Here is a 20458-nt window from a genome sequence, read left to right as displayed (position 1 = left end):
TTCAAAGATTAACATTTTTACACCTTTCTTAAAATAGTATTTTACTTTGCAATTTTCAGTGAGTTCCTAAACTCTCAAACTTGTTTTCATAAGTATTCTGACTCCTCATAAACTTGAATTTGTCCTGACTTTGACAATTGGACAATTTCTCAAAAGTTTAATACAAATATTTCTATACAAATTCCTTTAATGACGACTTAAACCTTTAACCTTAATTAATCTTTATATTATTTCACTACTTTGTTGGATCGCCACACATGTATCTTCATTATCTTGGAATTATTACACATTTTGATAATAGTGAGATTAATTATCATTTATAAACACACATTTTTATAACAATGAGATTTTTATCACTTCTAAGCACTTAAAATGCTATCTACACAATGTGATTTAATTTATCATAAACTTTCACCGCCTTCATTAGAAACAATGACTCTCTAATTATATATACTCTTCGAATATAGTTCTATTATTGTAAGAGTGATCGTAGTAGTAATTATAGCCTCGAAGATCCTCAATCATTTCGTAATTTATTTTGTAGACGACACTTAAATAGCCTTTACATTTGAGATGTACCAAAACTTCGTTGCCTACCCTTAGTACGTATTTTTAGGAACTTACCCTCGATCTCTTCCCTTTCATTCGTGCTACCCCTTCTTATTTCAAAATATATCTTTTCCAGATGTAGTAGACAACCCGGAAGTGAACAAATTGTTCCTAATCTCTTCTTTTTTTTAAGCGGCGAAGTTACATGTAGTGCTAATTTAGAATGCAACTTAAAGATTAATGCGGATTTAACGCTCAGTGCAGTTGGTGCATCATCGAAACTTATACCGCTCTCTTAATTCAGATAATATCTAACTAGAAAATCTTTTCAACTAGGTCGCCATGGTCGGATCATGATTTCCATGATCCTAATTTCTCGCAATCTAGGCTGTAGAACTCGAATTAAGGAAACACTAAATAGTTGATAGCAAAAAGAATTGGGCTTTTCCCTTGAGGAATTAACCCAAAATAATCAAAGAGCTCTTCAAGTCACCACCTCTCCAACTATACAATAGTATTCGGCTGAGTTCTAATAGAATACGTCACGAATTGAATTTCGGGACGAAATTCTTTCAACCGGGGGAGACTGTGACAACCGTCAAAGTTCGAGTCAGTTCTAGATTTGACTAGACTTAGTTGCATATATAGGCACTACACATACTAGACTTAGTAACTAGAAGCTAAGTTATAACCTACTAGAAACTTGGAAACAATTAGAATCAATGGATAGTGTACTTAGATTTCACATTGATATGTGAATTCTACATCTACTGAGCTGTAGTGACTATCCATATTTGGGTCACTCTTTGACTCGAACAACATTTCATGAATCATATACACACATCATGCACTTGACCTAGAAGTAGAAGTTAGTTCAAAGTCTCATAGAAACTTAAGTCAAAGTTGAAGAGTAGGACTAGTATACTTGATTCCTCAATTTCGCTTGAATCTCGGAATCACTACATAGAATGCCAATAAACCGATAAAAATAAATTACAAACATTATTTATAACTATAAAAGAGTTATAATACCATAAGACAATTTGAAATCTCAAAGATTCAATTTATTTTTATATTCAAAGTTTATGAAACTCCAAAACCCTAAAAGTCATAAAAACTCAAATTTATGAAGTTTTATATTACAATCTTATAAATTTTTTTTTATAAACACTATAATATCAAATTAATATATTTAAAATATTGAAATGTAATCAAGGAAATTAATTTAATTCATTAATATTGACATTACATTTATAAGTTAAACATCCAAGAGTTATGAACAAATTTTATATAAAATGCATATTTTATATAAATTGAAAGAAAATTTATAAAAATTTAGGAATTAATATAAAATAAATAAGCAAAACAAGATAAAATCTCATCTCTCCACTCAAAGGTCGGCCTCATCCCTCCCAAGACCACTCTTCCCCAAAACTCAATCAATTCACTCACTTATTCACTCTACCACTCCATCTTCTCTCTCACTCCATCCCTCATTCTCTCTCACACTCTTCATCACCACCACTCCATTTCTCTCTTCATTTCTCTATACCCAAGAAATTTTCCATAGAATAAGTCCAAGAACACACCTCAAACTCAAAATCTTCATCATCTAGTGGTGTTCATTAAGGTAGAACATGATTTCCTTTCATTTTCCTCCATGTTTTCAAGGTTTTTCTTGCATTTCCTTCTTCTTCTACAGCTTTCTCTTAGAAAATATGTGTGCATGTTCATTCACTTCAGTTTTGATGATGATGGTGGTAGGATTTCACCCAAAAACAACATGCATGTTGTAAATGGTGAAATCCAAGGACCTAAACCTAAGTCAAGATCATGAAAATGCACTTTTCTACAAGTTTTGGTGGAAAATCACCACATGCACTCTAAGTTTTCTTTCAAAAACAATTTTTGAACATTTCAAACTCATGAATGGTCTTCAAACAAACATGCATGTGATGATCTTCAAGCTTAGATGCTAGACCATCAAAGTATGTTGTTAAAAGCTTTCAAATGTGTTCATGAAGAATTTATTTCCAAATAAATATCTAAAACTCCTTTTCTGACCAAATAGGATTTTTCCCAGATTCCCATCAACAAAATGAGATGTTCAACAAATTTTCAGAAAATAATTCATTTTTCTCGAATTACTATAATTATTGAAATAAAATAGGGCAATAAATCATATAAAATACTTTCTGAGGTCTATAAATCCTAGGTAAATTCGTGGACGATCCCTATGCTAAATACTGACCCCACATTAAATTTCATTGGTTTTTGTTACTATTTAATATGGCTTTGAATTTTTTTTTGTTTAGCCCCAATAAATCATAAAACCGCTTTAGATAATTTGAAAAGGGTATATAATAATTTTCGCAGCTTATACTCTCTGTGGAAGACTTAGAAAAATATTTTCAGAATTTTTCATAATGCATTACTATTTTTTTCCGATTTTTGTATTTATAATGGACTAAAAACAGGAAAAATAGTTTTACTCATCCAAAAATTATGAAAATGTACCAGAACACCTTGTAGTACATTAGGAGGCTACGTAAAAAGTTTGATGATTTTTCTCTTCTGTATACTATTTTTCTCCTATTTTCTAAGATTAAATACACTTAAATACACAAAATCGGATTCCAGTAGATAAAAACCACCTTTGGGATTTTTCCCAGATTATTTACACTGTAAATGAACTTTACAAAAATTTTGGTAATTTACTTTAACTGTTTAATAATTATTCTCCAATTAATGATTATTTAAGAGGATAAAACAAAGAAAAATAGAAAGACTAATTGAAAAATATCTTTTATATTTTTCACAACTTCTACATGTATAATAAAAGTGTTACAAAAATTTTGGGCAATTTTGGAAACTGTTTCCTATTTATTTCAATTTTTATTAGAATAAATGCTCAAAAATCATAAAATTTGGTTAAACAGTTTAGAAATCAATTTTTATATTTTTCGCAGCTTAATAATGTTTAATAACAGTAATACAAAAAGTTTGGGTAATTTTGCAAACTGATTTCTATTTTTCATGAATTTGTATCTATTTAGAGAATTAAATATATGAAAAATGGTTATACATATTCATAATCCATGAAAATTTATTTAGAAGTCTTTTAGTACATTTAGAACCAAAATCTGAAGTTTGGTAATTTTTATTAACTTTTTACTATTTTTCCATGATTTTATGATTATTGAAGGAATTAAATGGTGAAAAATAATTAGACAAATCAAAAAGTCAAGAAAATTTATCTTAAGGTCTTTGACTTCAATTAAAACTAAAATGAAAACTTTGGGAAATTTTAGAACTAAATTAATTTAGTTTTTGAATATTTAATCATTGGAACACCTCTTAAAATGTTAAATATTAGCATTTCAATAATGAGAAATTTCCACTTAAATTGTTATATAACAATTGATTCATTGAAATTAAATTTTCACAGAAAAATGTTTGTAACTTGTCAATATTAAATTTTGACACACTATTGGCATAATTCTATTATAGTAGTAAGTATACTAGTGTTAGATTTCGATTAGAGACTCACTAACGAATACCATTATTGTAGGAATCAATAGTGGTACGAGTGGAGCGTAGTCAAGGCACCATTTGCATCATCTCAATGCATATTGTGAGTATTCACGCACTCCCCTATTTTCAGTTTTTATGTTTTGGGGTGGAAAAGCATGTCCCGAAAAACTATTATTTGAATGTTGTATTTAAATTGATTTGTATCAAACATGATTGTTATTTTATTGCTATGTCTCTCTATGTATGTCTATGCAACACGGAACATGAGAACTTATCGTACTAAGGCCCTTCCCTTATCTCTAACCATTAACTCTTTGAGCCAATGGTCATTATGGATAGCGCTATTAGGAATTGACAACTCCTCACTCGCCCTATTGCTGGAGTGCATGATACCATATTCATCTATGGAACGATAAGCATAGATCTTGATAGGGCTTCAGTCATAGGTTTGGTTGAGACTCATTGTTTGCTCATACACATACAAACTCGTTTCTCGTTATAGCAATAAACTTGTTATTAATTATAGCAATGAACTTTGTTTCTCATTACAACAACGAACTTTTATTACTGAAAACTTATATACATGTTTTAGCAATGAAATTGTTTGCTCATTGTAGCAACGAAATTGATTGCTCATTTTAAGCAATGAAACTTGTTTACTCGTTTGAGTAACGAACTTTATCTTCCATGAGAATATGAATGTTGCATCTTATTTGGGCATCATACTTTATCTCTCATGATGACAAAGAACTCTGTTTTTTTTACAAACTTATTTACTCATTTTAACAATATACTTTTATTATTGGAAACTTTTATCAAAACTTTGATTTCTATTCATGGAACCAATATTATTTTGTTTATTTGTGAGTACTCACCAACTATTTTTATAGTTGACGCTCGTTTTACATGGTTTTTCAGGAATCATCGAGTAAGTGGCACTTAGGGACACTTCACTGTTAGGAGCATTCGCATGTGTTGTATTCCAATTTTCATTGTAATTTCTTTTAAAAGTTGTTCAAACCCATTGTCAATTTGTAATGATTTTTAATACTATGGTTGGTGTTGTCTTTTAACTTTTGCTATGAAACCCTTTATACTGCCACGCCTCGTGTTTCCGCTTTAGCGGGGTGTGACACTTGACATGACGTCCTCCACCCCAGAACGTTTCCGCCGTTCCGGTTTTGGGGTGTGACATATATATATATATATATATATATATATATATATATATATATATATATATATATATATATATATATATATATATATATATATACACTACATGTGTGCCCACGCGAAAATACCACGCACAAATAATTAGCAACTCGAGGCTATATCTCTGTAAGACCTTCCGGTCAATGTGTCTCAGTGGGACCTTCCGGTCCCACAACTCTGATGGACCTTCCGGTCCTAACTCTGTCGACCTTCCGTTCCTAGCTTTGTAAGCATCAGGATATAGTATATACATATCACATGAGCAAAAACATAATACTACATAACTCATGTAAACACATAAGACCCTCTGGTCATGCATAGTCACCACTCTAGGTAAGGTATAGTGAGAAAACTCACCTCGAAGCTAGCAAGCTAATACACCTCGTACACGAATTACTGATCTAGCCTCCGCCTAATACATGTGGTGATTATCTCTAATTAGAACATTATTCTAATAATTTCATACTAACCCCTCTCTAACTCTTGGTAAGGTCAAAAGACCCTTCTACCCCTCCATGGTATCCATTACTCATATTTGGTCAAAACTCCAACGTCAACAGAAGTCAAACTTGAGTCAATAGTCCATGTCGACTCAACTCGTCGAGTACATCGGGAACACTCGTCGAGTCCCCTCGTTCCCTCAGAGACCGTATGACAACCAACTCTACTCGTCGAGTAGTCCCGTCAGCTCGTCGAGTTACAGCGTGCTCAGACTTATCGGGATAAACCCTAAGCGACACGTCGAATCAGTTCATGGACTCGGCGAGTTCATCCAGTCTATATTGCCATTCAGAAGTTTTAGGGCAGATCTATCACTCCGAACTCTAGATCTAGACTCCCTAGGTTTGAATGTCATGTAAAGCTTCGATCTTTACGTTCATGCATGGCATATTTGCTCCAATATGCCATTACAAGCTCCAAAGAAGGTTGGATGGACATGAGCTTGCCTCTAGCTCAATAAAGCTTGGATCTTTGGCCTCTCAAGGCCTCCTATGGTCTAGATCTGAGGTCCTAACCTCAAACCATGCTCAAATAACTCAAGGACACAAGATGATTGGAAGAAAACCCTAAAACCTCCCAAAAATGGGATCTAACAAACAAGAGGTCAAGATCAGAGCTTTATACCTCTGAATAGCAGCTAATGACAGAAGAATGCAAGATCCACAGCCTCCTCTTTATTAGATCCACCAACTCTTCCAATCTTTCCTCCAAAAAGCTCAAGAATGCTCAAGATAACCTCTCTTTCTCTGTGTCTCCCCCACTAGGGTCTCGTATGGTCACTAACTGACGCTGACAGTCGATCACACCTCCGAATCGACTCAACCAATCCATGCCCATGATGACACAGACATCCCCCATCGCGATCGGTACCAGATCTATCGGGAACTCAACTCCAAAAATCTCAAGCACACATCCCTCGATCACATCAGTCGCAAACACCGCACACTCATAGGCTATGGATACCCTCAGAGTTCGACTCAACCCCTCTCGTCGGATGCTGATGTGACGACTAAACGCTAGTGATACGAAGGATCGACTCGCACCCGAGTCAAATAACACCAAGGCAGGGACAGAATTCACAAGGAAAGTACCTATTCACGTCACGGTATAAGCACAAATTAACCTGAAATAAGTAAAAAGAACACATACCGGCCACGACGTCAGGTGCTGCGCGGACCTCCTCCGCTGTCAGCTGAAATGCTCTCCCACGGGCTCTCTGTGTCTCGGCCTTCACCGGCCGACCATCAGTAACACGTAAAGCAGCAGGCGTAGATCCTTGTGCTGATCCCTGCACATGCTGTGGACACTCGGCCTTCCTATGGTCGGTCTGGTTGTAGTGAAAACAGACTATGAACCCCTTGGGTCAATCCTTGGCTGTGTGCCCCTCCTTGCCACACTTGTAGCAAGCGCCTACTCGACAGATCCCCTCATGACCCTTGCCGCACTTCCCATAAGTGCGGCCCTTCTGGCCTCCAGATCTCAAATCAGCGGGCTTTGTCCGCTTGGCTGCCGGCTGAGACTGTGCCGGCCGCCGATCCCTCCCTTGAGACTCCGCCTCCTCCCTGGCCTGAATCTCTAGCTCGATCTCCCTCTTTCGGGCATTTGCCTGGACCTCGACAAATGTCCGGTAAGTCGAGTTTGCCACGAACTCACGAATGTCCCTCCTCAGTATGCTCAAATATCGGCTCATGCGTGTCTGCTCAGTAGACACATGCTCAGGGCAGAACAATGCCCTCTCATGGAACATCCTCGTGATCACTGTCACAGACTCCGTCCTCTGTTTGAGGGACAAAAACTCCTGGGCTAACCATTCCCTCTCCACGAGGGGAACATACTCATCTCGAAACATCACAGTAAACCTCTCCTATGTCACTGCAGTGTGCTATGAAGGAGTGTAACTGTCTATCACAAACTTCCACCAGTCCTTCGCCCCCAAGCGAAGCTGGTTCAGCGCGAATCGTACCCTCAAATTTTCCGGACAGGAACAAGTGTAGAAACAGTATCCTAAGTCCCATCAAACTATGGTGGCATCGTGTTGCTGAACTCCCGGTACAACAACGAGTCACCCCCTGTGGCCTGGCAGCAGCGACAGTTGTGGTGGCTGCAGCAGCAACAGCCTCAGTGACAGCACCGTATCTCTCATCAAATGTCTCAATCAGGGTGGTCTTGATAGACCCACATATCTCGGGAATCTCTGCTCGGATGGCTGCGGCCACCTCCTCATGAATCATCCTTCGAATCTCATTGTCGCTGGTACCACTGCCCCTGGGTAGTGGCGCGTACCCACCATGATGTATCTATGAAACATAACACAAAATAATCAAAGACTCGATCGAGAATACTCGCACTCGATCACTCACCCCTACTTTTTCCTTAACACCCTAAAGATTCTTACTTGGACTGCTTACCGATCCGGTGTTTCTAGTAGTACGGGCCCAATACTACCTTTCACACCGCATCTGTATTCATCCCAAGTCCTCCTTCTAGGATCCCAGATCGCAAGTACTCTATGCCTCTCTGAACACAGGCTACTCTCTAGTAGGCCTCTCATAGGCTCCTCTCTGCTACCTACTCGCACTCAAAGCAACTCACAGTAGCAGTAACTCCTAGGCTAAAGCATCACAAATCAGGCCACTCTAGTCCTAAGATATGAAATAGCCAGCCTACTCTCTAGCATGCATAATATATCTCATAATATCTCATAACACATAAAACAGGGATATTTTGGGAAATCACCGTTCGGGCGCTGGCTGATTGTACACACTACTCCTTTCCGCCTTTCTCTTGAAAACTCTTACTCGTTTTTAGAAAAAAATCGTTTTTCTTGAAAATTTTCCTCAAATCTTCAGTTTGAGTCCATACATACCCGAAGTTGTATTTGAATCCCTCAAGCCAAGGCTCTGATACCAACTTGTAACGACGTGAATTTTCAAAATAATTTTTTTTTTCATTTTTAATTATCACAATCACATATCATAATTCTCGAAAACCTCAGGTATCAATGTCAAAACATATTTCAAAATAGTTCTCAAAAACATTTATTCATAATCCAAGATCCACAAAATATAACTCCAACTCCATAGCGTGTGTACAATCATGTCGGTGCCTTCCCGCGATCCTCTGAGGTACCTGAAACACATAACACATAACACGGTAAGAACGCATGCTTAGTGAGTTCCCGAAAATACCACGCACAAATAATTAGCCACTCGAGGCTATAGATCTGTAAGACCTTCCAGTCAATGTGTCTCAGTGGGACCTTTCGGTCCCATAACTCTGATGGACCTTCCGGTCCTAGCCATAATGACCTTCCGGTCCTAACTCTGTCGACCTTCCGGTCCTAGCTCTGTAAGCATCAGGATATAGCATATACATATCACATGAGCAAAAACATAATACTACATAACTCATGTAAACACATAAGACCCTCTGGTCATGTATAGTCACCACTCTAGGTAAGGTATAGTGAGAAAACTCACCTCTAAGCGAGCAAGCTAATACACTTCGTACATGAATCACCGATCTAGCCTCCTCCTAATACATGTGGTGATTATCTCTAATTAGAACATTATTCTAATAATTTCATACTAACCCCTCTCTAACTCTTGGTAAGGGCAAAAGACCCTTCTACCCCTCCTTGGTCTCCATTACTCATATTTGCTCAAAACTCTAACGTCAACAGAAGTCAAACTTGAGTCAACAGTCCATGTTGACTCAACTCGTCGACTGCATCGGGAAGACTCGTCGAGTCCCCTCGTTCCCTCAGAGACCTTATGAAAACCAACTCTACTCGTCGAGTAGACCCGTCAGCTCGTCGAGTTACAGCGTGCTCAAACTTATCGGGATAAACCCTAAGCGACTCGTCGAGTCAGTTCATGGACTCGGCGAGTTCATCCAGTCTATATTCCCATTCAAACATTTTAGGCCAGATCTATCACTCCAAACTCTAGATCTAGACTCCCTAGGTTCAAATGTCACGTAAAGCTTCGATATTTACGTTCATGCATGGCATATTTGCTCCAATATGCCATTACAAGATCCAAAGAAGGTTGGATGGACATGAGCTTGCCTCTAGCTCAATAAAGCTTGGATCTTTGGGCTCTCAAAGCCTCCTATGGTCCATATATGAAGTCCTAACCTCAAACCATGCTCAAATAACTCAAGGACACAAGATGATTGGAAGAAAACCCTAAAAGCTCCCAAAAATGGGATCTAACAAACAAGAGGTTAAGATGAGAGCTTTATACCTCTGAATAGCAGCTAATGACAGAAGAATGCAAGATCCACAGCCTCCTCTTGATTAGATCCACCAACTCTTCCAATCTTTCCTCCAAAAAGCTCAAGAATGCTCAAGATGGCCTGTCTCTCTCTATGCAACGAAAAGGGCAGGTTAGGGTTTCTCTCTCTTGGGAAGGTGGCTGCAAAGGAGGATATAAGTGCCTTTAAATAGGTCTCAAACCCAGGGATCTACGGTTTTCACTCCCAGCGCCTACTCGGCGAGTCTAATCTCGGACTCGTCGAGTAGATCTTTAAACCCATGTGGCCACGCCGCTTCTACTCGGCGAGTTATAACACCAAATCGTTGAGTAGATCAATGAACCTCAAAAATAAATAACTAAAATGACATACCTAGGAATTCGGATGTTACAAAATCTGAATGATAAATATAGTGTGAATGTAAGACTAAATCTGGTCCATCGGATGATAAGCATCATGTGATTAAGAATTAATGTTGATTTTATTATTTTTTTCATTTAATCTTTAAATTAAATCGTTGATAATATTGTTATAAGGGTAATTTAGTCTTTTTGTAGGATTTTAAAAAAGGAAGTCGAAATGTTACTTTTCTAACGCCCCGATTCCCAGTTATTGTTTAAATAAGAATTTATTTGTTTTCAAGGCCTACTCGACGAGTTTCTTTCCCTACTCGTCGAGTAGCAACGAGTTTGGATCGCGTGTTTAGTAATCTACTCGCCGAGTCCATAAAGGGACTCGACGATTTGGACCTGGCAGAGGAAACCTTAAATCCCGGGGTTTTGCACCCTATTTAAAGGAACCTCAGCCTCCTTTGGCCTCTTTACAGTCTTTGAGAGCTCAATGAAACCCTAATTCGTGTGGTACTCTTCTTGGTGTGATTTAAGCCTTGGAAAGAAGGTTGGCTAGGAGGGAAAAGCTTGAAGAGCAAAGGAGTTAAAGCAAGGAAGGTGTAGGAAGCAGAACTTACCCCAGCTAGCATCTTCTGGAGGTATCAAGTTGCAATCTTTACTTCCCTTTTCTTCTAGATCTCTTTTCTTTTGGTTGAGTTTTAGGGTTTTATGGATCTTTGAGTTGATAAGGTGGACTATGGACTAGATCTGAAGTTGTAACTTCAGATCTGGACCCTTCTTAAGTCCTAGAGTCATAAAGTTTCTGGTTTGGGCGTGAATGAAGCCTTCCTTGGGTAGGAATCCCCATTGTGAGCTTGGATTTGGCATTAAGAGCCTTTGTAGCTATGCATGCACGTAAAGTTTGCAACTTTACGTGAAAAGCATGCCTTAGAAGCTTGGATCTGTAGTTTGGAGCCACTGCATGGCTCAAATGAGTCTGTATGGAAAAAAGGACGGAAGGGACTCGGCGAGTCGCATGGTCGACTCGGCGAGTCATATGAAGATAGGCATGAAATCGGCGAGTTGGAAGAACAACTCGGCGAGTCCGATGAAGATTGCTGTAGACTCGACGAGTGGATGAACAACTCGGCGAGTCGGATGAGTTTTCTCCAGGATATGTATGCGTGTGTATCCATCGAGTTGCAAGAAGGAAACTCGACAGGTGGCCTTAAAGTTTGATCGAGAATCGGAGGAATTCGACGAGTCACCTCGATGACTCGGTGAGTTGGAAAGTGTTTCAAGGATCTCGACGAGTAGCCGAGCGTACTCGGCGAGTTAAGGTCAACATGGATTGTTGACCTTGACTGAGGAATTTGACTTTAACCAGGGGTTGACTAGTGGGTTATGGAGTACCTTATAAGGTTAAGGACTTACGAGTGTATTGTACTATGGTAATAGGTGGTGGAGCCTGTGTCAAGTGATCCGAGAGTTGGAGTTTACCTTCTGAGTCGACATCTGCAAGGCGAGTTATCCTCACTATATCGATAGGGTATAAGGCACCAAGGCCGGCCCTTTTTAGTTGTTATCGAGATGGTATGCTACACGTGGATCTGATCTGTTAGATCGGAATCAGGATAGACAGTATGTTATGCTCTTATGATCTGTAGAGATTAATATGTTAGTGACATGCTAGGTCAGTGCTATAGTTATGAGTGATTGCTATGTTTGGTGATCAGTGAGATAGATATGTTTGATGATTGTATATGCCAGTATATGTTAGTTATGCGCACATGATTAATTTCTTGTTGCTTGGGTTGAGGCGGTCCTGCTCTGTGCTGAAGGCCAACACACCCTATGAGCGGTCCGGGGAGACTGTAGGCCCACATGGCGGTCCAGTCATGCCGAAGGCTCGGTATAGATTCATTTGGATTGTAGGCCCGGTAGGGCGGTCCAGTCAGGCCGATGGACCAGTATGCATGTTGATTGATTTATTATTTGGTCTTCCGATATTATGTTATTTATCTGATGATTGAGTATATCTTTCAGTATGGTGATGACGAGACGTTTTGCTGCTGGGCCCGGATCAGGATCAGGGTCTGGATCGGGGTCAGGGTCGGGAGACGGAGGGTTGGAGGTGCGGGTAGCACCTGAGCCCGTGGTACAGATAGGGACCGAGGAGTTGGATCCCAGGATCCGGGAGATTATGCACGACGAGATTGATGCAGCGTTCCGAGCGCAGCTGCTAGAGATGTTTGGGTCGATTATGATCGCGATGGTCGGGTACTTTGATGAGCGATATGTAGCTCTAGCAGAGACAGCTGCCGCTGCAGCCACTTCGACTGTAACTGCGGCAGGGGTTGGAGGAGGAGCCAGCAGGGCTTTCCAGTACCGGGACGTCGATAATACGAAGCCCCCGACATTTAATGGTACACAGGATGCGATCAGAGCTATGAGGTGGTTATCTGACGTGGAGGGATGTTTCTTCACGTGTTCATGTCCTGCTGACCAGAAGGGCAGGTGTGCCCTGAACCTGTTGAGGCTTGGGGTAAAGGACTGGTGGAGATTGACGACAGGGTCGTACACGGATGATCAGCGAGCTTCTGTTACTTGGGGGCAGTTCCAGGATATGTTCCGCACCCGCTACGTTCCACGTGTTGAGCGGGAGCGGCTTGCTCAGGAGTTTTTGACATTGAGACATGATGGGGAGTCAGTGATGGAGATTACCTGTATATTCACAGAGAGGGCTGTGTTTTGCCCCGAGTTTGCTTCAGAGCAGTCTCAGATGACTCGTTATCTGAGTATGCTCAAGACTGATATTCGACAGTTTGTGTCTACACATCGACGTGATACCCTCCTAGATCTTCAGGAAGCCACAAGGCGGCGTAAGTTGGAGATAGAGCTGCAGTTGAGGGAGCAGCGTCAGGCACTGGCACAGTCTCAGCCGGCGCCTAAGCGGTCTAAGACCGTTGATACTCGGACTGGGAATCAGCAGAGCCGCACCTGTGGAAAGTGTGGCAGGGGTCATTCGGGGGTTTGTCGAGCAGGAGGTGGATGCCACAAATGTGGCAAGGAGGGGCACTATGCCAGGGATTGCCGTCAGTCTGCCCCTCCAGCAGATATGAGGATTTGTTACCATTGTCATCAGGTTGGTCATGTGAAGACCAACTGTCCGCAGCTCGCCGCCAAGCCGACGCATGATTCTGCCCCAGCTACTGTGAGGATTGGAGATGGGAGGCCAGTCAAGGTGGAGCCTCCGAAGGCTCAGGGTCGTGCCTTCCAGCTCACGGCCGAGGAGGCCAAGGCAGCACCGGATGTGGTTGCTGGTACGTTTCTATCCTTTGACTCAGTTATTGTATTTGTGTTATGCTTAATGGTTGTACCTCTGATTAGGTACGTTTTTAGTGAATTCTTCGCCTGCTTTGGTTTTATTTGACTCGGGGGCGAGTCGGTCGTTCATATCTCAGACTTTCAGTAGAGGGTTTAGTGTGCCGGTAGATGAGCTTGGGTGTCCGTTGCGAGTTTCGATCGCCAACGAGCACGGGGATTCTGCTTCTTCGGTCTACCGGGGATGCGAGTTGGAGATTTTCGGGGTGCGCTTCTCGATAGATTTGATTCCTATTCCCATGGGGGAAGTGTGCGTGATCGTAGGGATGGATTGGCTCAGTCGATTTGGCGCCATGATCGACTGTGAGGGACAGCGAGTGGTAGTTTGAACCCCAAGTGGGGGAGAACTGGTGGTATATGGCGAGGGCACCAGGATGGGATCAGGGTTTTGTTCGGCGGCCAGGGCTCGACAGTATATTCAGCACGAGTGTGCCGGTTATTTAGCGTGTGTGGTAGATACGCGGGTGAGGGATCAGCCCTCGGTTTCGGAGGTCCCGGTAGTTAGCGAGTTTGCTGACGTGTTTCCGGAGGAGTTACCCGGAGTTCCTCCGGAGAGGCAAGTTGAGTTTAGTATTGATCTTGTGCCGGGTGCGGCCCCTATCGCTAAGGCGCCGTATCGACTGGCACCGCCAGAGATGCAGGACTTGTCATCTCAGTTGCAAGAGCTGCTGGGTAAGCAGTTTATTCGTCCGAGTAGTTCCCCTTGGGGAGCACCGATCCTTTTCGTTAGGAAGAAGGACGGTTCACACAGGATGTGCATTAACTATAGGGAGTTGAATAAGTTAACGGTGAAGAACCGTTATCCACTCCCGAGGATAGATGATCTTTTCGATCAACTGCAGGGTGCATCTTGGTTTTCCAAGATCGATTTGAGGTCCGGATATCACCAGGTCAGGGTGAGGGAGGAAGACATGGAGAAGACCGCGTTTCGGACTCGTTATGGCCATTACGAGTTCGTGGTGATGCCGTTTGGGCTCACCAACGCGCCGGCAGTGTTCATGGATTTGATGAACCGGGTCTGCAGACCGATGCTCGATCGCTCGGTCATTGTGTTTATAGACGATATATTGGTGTATTCCAAGACGCGAGAGCATCACGAGGAGTACCTCAGGGATCTGCTGGAGGTTCTGCGACGAGAACGGCTGTATGCCAAGTTCTCGAAGTGTGAGTTTTGGTTACGAGAGGTCCAGTTCCTCGGGCATCTCGTTAACCAGGAGGGGATTTTGGTCGACCCGGCCAAAGTCGAGGCCGTTATGCAGCGGGAGATTCCGAAATCTCCCTCCGACATCAGGAGTTTCTTGGGATTAGCAGGGTACTACCGGAGATTTATTCGAGATTTTTCCAAGGTTGCAGTACCCCTCACTCGTCTAACAAGGAAGGGGGGTGGATTTCCGGTGGGGCCCTGAGCAGCAGCGGGCGTTTGAGACTCTCCGACGATGTTTGTGTGAAGCGCCAGTGTTGACGCTCCCCAAGGGAGTCGAGTATTTTGTGGTATTCTGTGATGCATCCATCACAGGTCTGGGGGCGGTCCTCATGCAGAGGGGATGGGTGACAGCCTATGCATCGCGGCAGCTGAATCCGCATGAGACGAGATACCCTATGCATGATCTTTAGTTGGGAGCGGTGGCTTTCGCTCTCAAGATTTGGAGGCATTATCTGTTCGGGGTCCGATGTACTATATACACGGATCACAAGAGTTTGAGGCACATTATGGATCAGCCGAACCTGAATATGAGGCAGCGCAGGTGGCTGGATGTAGTCAAGGACTATGATTGCGAGATCCTTTACCATCCTGGTAGAGCGAATGTGGTTGCGGACGCTTTGAACCGCAAGTCAGCTGGGTCTTCTACCCCGACAAGGTGTATGAGGATAGCGGTGGATTCCCCGCTTGTGAGCTTGATTAGGGATGCTCAGATCGAGGGCATGAGACCAGAGAACTGGAAGATGGAGCGGATTAAGGGCGAGAACGCCCGGTTTGTTCAGGATAACCGCGGATTATTGACCCGACACGGTCGCGTTTGGGTTCCGATGACCGGAGAGATCCAACACACAGTGATGGAGGAGGCTCATAAGTCTCATTTTTCTATACATCCGGGGGCCACCAAGATGTACCAGGATTTGAGTTTGAGCTACTGGTGGTCGTGCATGAAGCGAGAAATCGCTGGGTATGTTGAGAGGCGCTTGACCTGTAGGATGGTCAAGGCCGAGCATCAGAGGCCGCATGGCAAGCTGCAGCCTCTGGAGATTCCCATGTGGAAATGGGAGTAGATCACGATGGATTTCATTACAAAGTTGTCGAGGACGGTGAAGGGGTTTGATGCTATATGGGTCATCGTGGATCGGTTGACCAAGAGTGCCCATTTCTTGGCCATACGGGAGAGTTCGTCGGCTGAGAAATTGGCCGACATGTATGTCAGCGAGATTGTCTCTCGCCATGGGGTTCCAGTTTCTATCGTTTCCGATAGGGATGTCAGGTTTACTTCCCGTTTTTGGCAGAAGTTCCATGAGGAACTAGGTACGCGACTGCATTTTAGTACAGCTTTCCATCCGCAGACAGATGGGCAGAGTGAGCGGACCATCCAGACCCTCGAAGATATGTTGAGGGCGTGCGTTATTGATTTCGGTGGGAGTTGGGATTCCCACCTACCGCTTGCAGAGTTCGCCTACAACAACAGCTATCATTCCAGTATTGGCTCCCCGCCTTTCGAGTTGTTGTATGGTCGGAAGTGTAGAACCCCAGTCTGTTGGGGTGAGATTGGGCACAGGGTAATGGGGCGGACAGAGGTAGTTCTGCAGACTACCGAAAAGATACAGCAGGTTAGACAGCGTTTGCAGACCGCTCAGAGTCTGCTGAAGAGTTATGCCGACAGACGCCGATCTGAGTTGGAATTTCAGGTGGGTGACATGGTACTTCTGAAAGTCTCACCCTGGAAGGGTGTGATCCGTTTCAGGAAGAGGGGAAAATTGGGTCCCCGTTTCATTAGGCCGTTCAGGATCATTGCCAGGGTTGGCAAGGTGGCTTATAGGTTGGAGCTCCCGGAGGAGCTTAGCCGGATCCATAACACGTTCCATGTTTCGCAATTGCGGAAGTGTATTATGGACCAGGAGGCAGTGGTATCCCTGGATGATATTTAGGTCGATGAGCGCCTGAACTATGTGGAGAGGCCTGTGGCCATCTTGGAAATGAAGAAGAATATTTTGCGGAACAAAGAGATACCTTTGGTAAAAGTGCAGTGGGAGCATCGGAACGGATCCGAGTGGATGTGGGAGCCGGAGGCGGAAATGCGGGAGCATTACCCGACATTGTTTAGACCAGCGGACTTCGAGGGCGAAGTCTAGTTCAAGTGGGGGAGAATTGTAACGCCACGATTCCCAGGTATTGTTTAAATAAGAATTTATTTGTTTTCAAGGCCTACTCGACGAGTTTGTTGCCCTACTCGTCGAGTAGCAACGGGTTTCGATCGCGTGTTTAGTGATCTACTCGCCGAGTCCATAAAGGGACTCGACGAGTAGGACCTACCAGAAGAAACCCTAAATCCCGGAGTTTTGCACCCTATTTAAAGAAACCTCATCCTCCTTTGGCCTCTTTACAGTCTTTGAGAGCTCAGTGAAACCCTATTTCATGTGGTACTCTTCTTGGTGTGATTTAAGCCTTGGAAAGAAGGTTGGCTAGGAGGGAAAAGCTTGAAGAGCAAAGGAGTTAAAGCAAGGAAGGTGTGGGAAGCAGAACTTACCCTAGCTAGCATCTTCTGGAGGTATCAAGTTGCAATCTTTACTTCCCTTTTCTTCTAGATCTCTTTTCTTTTGGTTGAGTTTTAGGGTTTTATGGATCTTTGAGTTGATAAGGTGGACTATGGGCTAGATCTGAAGTTGTAACTTCAGATCTGGACCCTTCTTAAGTCCTAGAGTCATAAAGTTTCTGGTTTGGGCGTGAATGAAGCCTTCCTTGGGTAGGAATCCCCATTGTGAGCTTGGATTTGGCATTAAGAGCCTTTGTAGCTATGCATGCACGTAAAGTTTGCAACTTTACGTGAAAAGCATGCCTTAGAAGCTTGGATCTGTAGTTTGGAGCCACTGCATGGCTCAAATGAGTCTGTATGGAAAAAAGGACGTAAGGGACTCGACGAGTCGCATGGTCGACTCAGCGAGTCATATGAAGATAGGCATGAACTCGGCGAGTTGGAAGAACAACTCGGCGAGTCCGATGAAGATTGCTGTAGACTCGACGAGTGGATGAACAACTCGGCGAGTCGGATGAGTTTTCTCCAGGATATGTATGCGTGTGTATCCGTCGAGTTGCAAGAAGGAAAATCGACGGGTGGCCTTAAAGTTTGATCGAGAATCGGAGGAACTCGACGAGTCACCTCGATGACTCGGCGAGTTGGAAAGTGCTTCAAGGAACTCGGCGAGTAGCCGAGGGTACTCGGCGAGTTAAGGTCAACATGGATTGTTGACCTTGACTGAGGACTTTGACTTTAACCAGGGGTTGACTAGTGGGTTATGGAGTACCTTATAAGGTTAAGGACTTACGAGTATATTATACCATGGTAATAGGTGGTGGAGCCTGTGGTAAGTGATCCGAGAGTTGGAGTTTACCTTCTGAGTCGACATCTGCAAGGTGAGTTATCCTCACTATATCGATAGGGTCTAAGGCACCAAGGTCGGCCCTTTTTAGTTGTTATCGAGATGGTATGCTACATGTGGATATGATCTGTTAGATCGGAATCAGGATAGACAGTATGTTATGCTCTTACGATCCGTAGGGATTAATATGTTAGTGACCTGCTAGGTCAGTGCTATAGTTATGAGTGATTGCTATGTTTGGTGATCAGTGAGATAGATATGTTTAATGATTATATATGCCAATATATGTTAGTTATGCGCATATGATTAATTTTTTATTGCTTGGGTTGAGGCGGTACTGCTCTGTGCTGAAGGCCAACACACCCTATGAGCGGTCCGGGGAGACTGTAGGCCCACGTGGCGGTCCAGTCATGTCGAAGGCTCAGTACAGATTCATTTGGACTGTAAGCCCGGTAGGGCGATCCAGTCAGGCCGATGGCCCAATATGCATGTTGATTGATTGATTATTATGGATATGGTATTATCAGTGGGGTATTGGTATTTTGGGGGTAGCTCACTAAGCCCTCGGGCTTACAGTTTTCAGTTTATTGTTTCAGGTACTTCAGTAGTTCATGGCAAGGCGAAGGCGTGACCGTACCGCTCCTCATCCTTATGATCTGGCTTTTGGGACACTCTGATTGAATAATGAACTGAAAACACTTTTGTAATCAAATACTATCTGGTTTTATTTATGCTTGAAAAGTTTAAATTTGGCGTAAAATTTATGGATGTTACAAGTTGGTATCAGAGCCTTGGTTTGAGTGAATTGGAGGAACACTCGTGTGAATCCAGTCTCAAATCAAGGAGGTTTTCGGAAAGTAAAAATTTTTAAAATGGTTTTCAAAATAAAAGATGGAGGATGCAGAGGGTACGATCTGCCGGAGCCTGTAAGTAAACCCCAAAATACCGTACAGTTATTTGATATTTTTATATGTTAGAACAGCATGCTAGTGTTAGGCTAGGGATCTTCAGGAATCGCATGATAGACTTGCCTGATTATATGATGCCCAATATCATAGGGTTTCTTGTATGTGGAATTGACATCATAGCTGTAGATGTTTAGTGTATGCATCACGGCTGTGCATAATAAAGACCTCATAGTCTGAGAATGTTGATTCGGCCTTCGGGTAGGATGGGACATTCGAAAGTCTATTGGTTCTAGCGTTATGTGCAGTTAGCATACAGTAGCGCTGCAGGGGATGATGAAATTTTCATGGATGTGTGAGTTGTGAGAAGCGGTAAGACCAATTGCGAGATAGTTGACATTCCTCTAGGGATGAGGGTTGAGCGCATTTTATGTTGATGCTAGTGTTAGGGTGTTGTGGTGATACTTGAGACAAATATGGGTAGGTGTGGAAGGTAGTATGGGCCCGTACTACTGAAAGCACAGGACCCATACGCGTAGCAAGGAAGTCACAACCCCTAGGGTTTGTGGGTTTTGGTCTTCCGATATTATGTTATTTATCTGATGATTGAGTATATCTTTCAGTATGGTGGTGACGGGACGTTTTGCTGCTGGGCCCGGATCAGGATCAGCGTCCGGATCGGGGTCAGGGTCGGGAGACGGAGGGTCGGAGGTGCCGGTAGCACCTGAGCCCGTGGTACAGATAGGGACCGAGGAGTTGGATGCCAGGATCCGGGAGATTATGCTCGACGAGATTGCTGCAGCGTTCCGAGCGCAGCTGCCAGAGATGTTTGGGTCGATTATCACCGCAATGGTCGGGTACTTTGATGAGCGATATGCAGCTCTAGCAGAGACAGATGCCGCTGCAGCCACTTCGGCTGTAACTGCGGCAGGGGTTGGAGGAGGAGCCAGCAGGGCTTTCCAGTACCGGGACTTGGATAATACGAAGCCCCCGACATTTGATCGTACACAGGATGAGATCAGAGCTATGAGGTGGTTATCTGATGTGGAGGGATGTTTCTTCACGTGTTCTTGTCCTGCTGACCAGGAGGTCAGGTGTGCCCCGAACCTGTTGAGGTTTGGGGCAAAGGACTGGTGGAGATTGACGACAGGGTTGTACACGGATGATCAGCGAGCTGCTGTTATTTGGGAACAGTTCCGG

This window comes from Lactuca virosa, chromosome 9 (assembly GCF_052849685.1).
Source record: "Lactuca virosa cultivar CGN04683 chromosome 9, Lactuca_virosa_CGN04683_v6, whole genome shotgun sequence".
NCBI classification, from domain to species: Eukaryota; Viridiplantae; Streptophyta; class Magnoliopsida; order Asterales; family Asteraceae; genus Lactuca; species Lactuca virosa.
The sequence above is the reverse complement of the archived record's forward strand: the minus strand, read 5'-3'. Positions refer to the sequence as shown.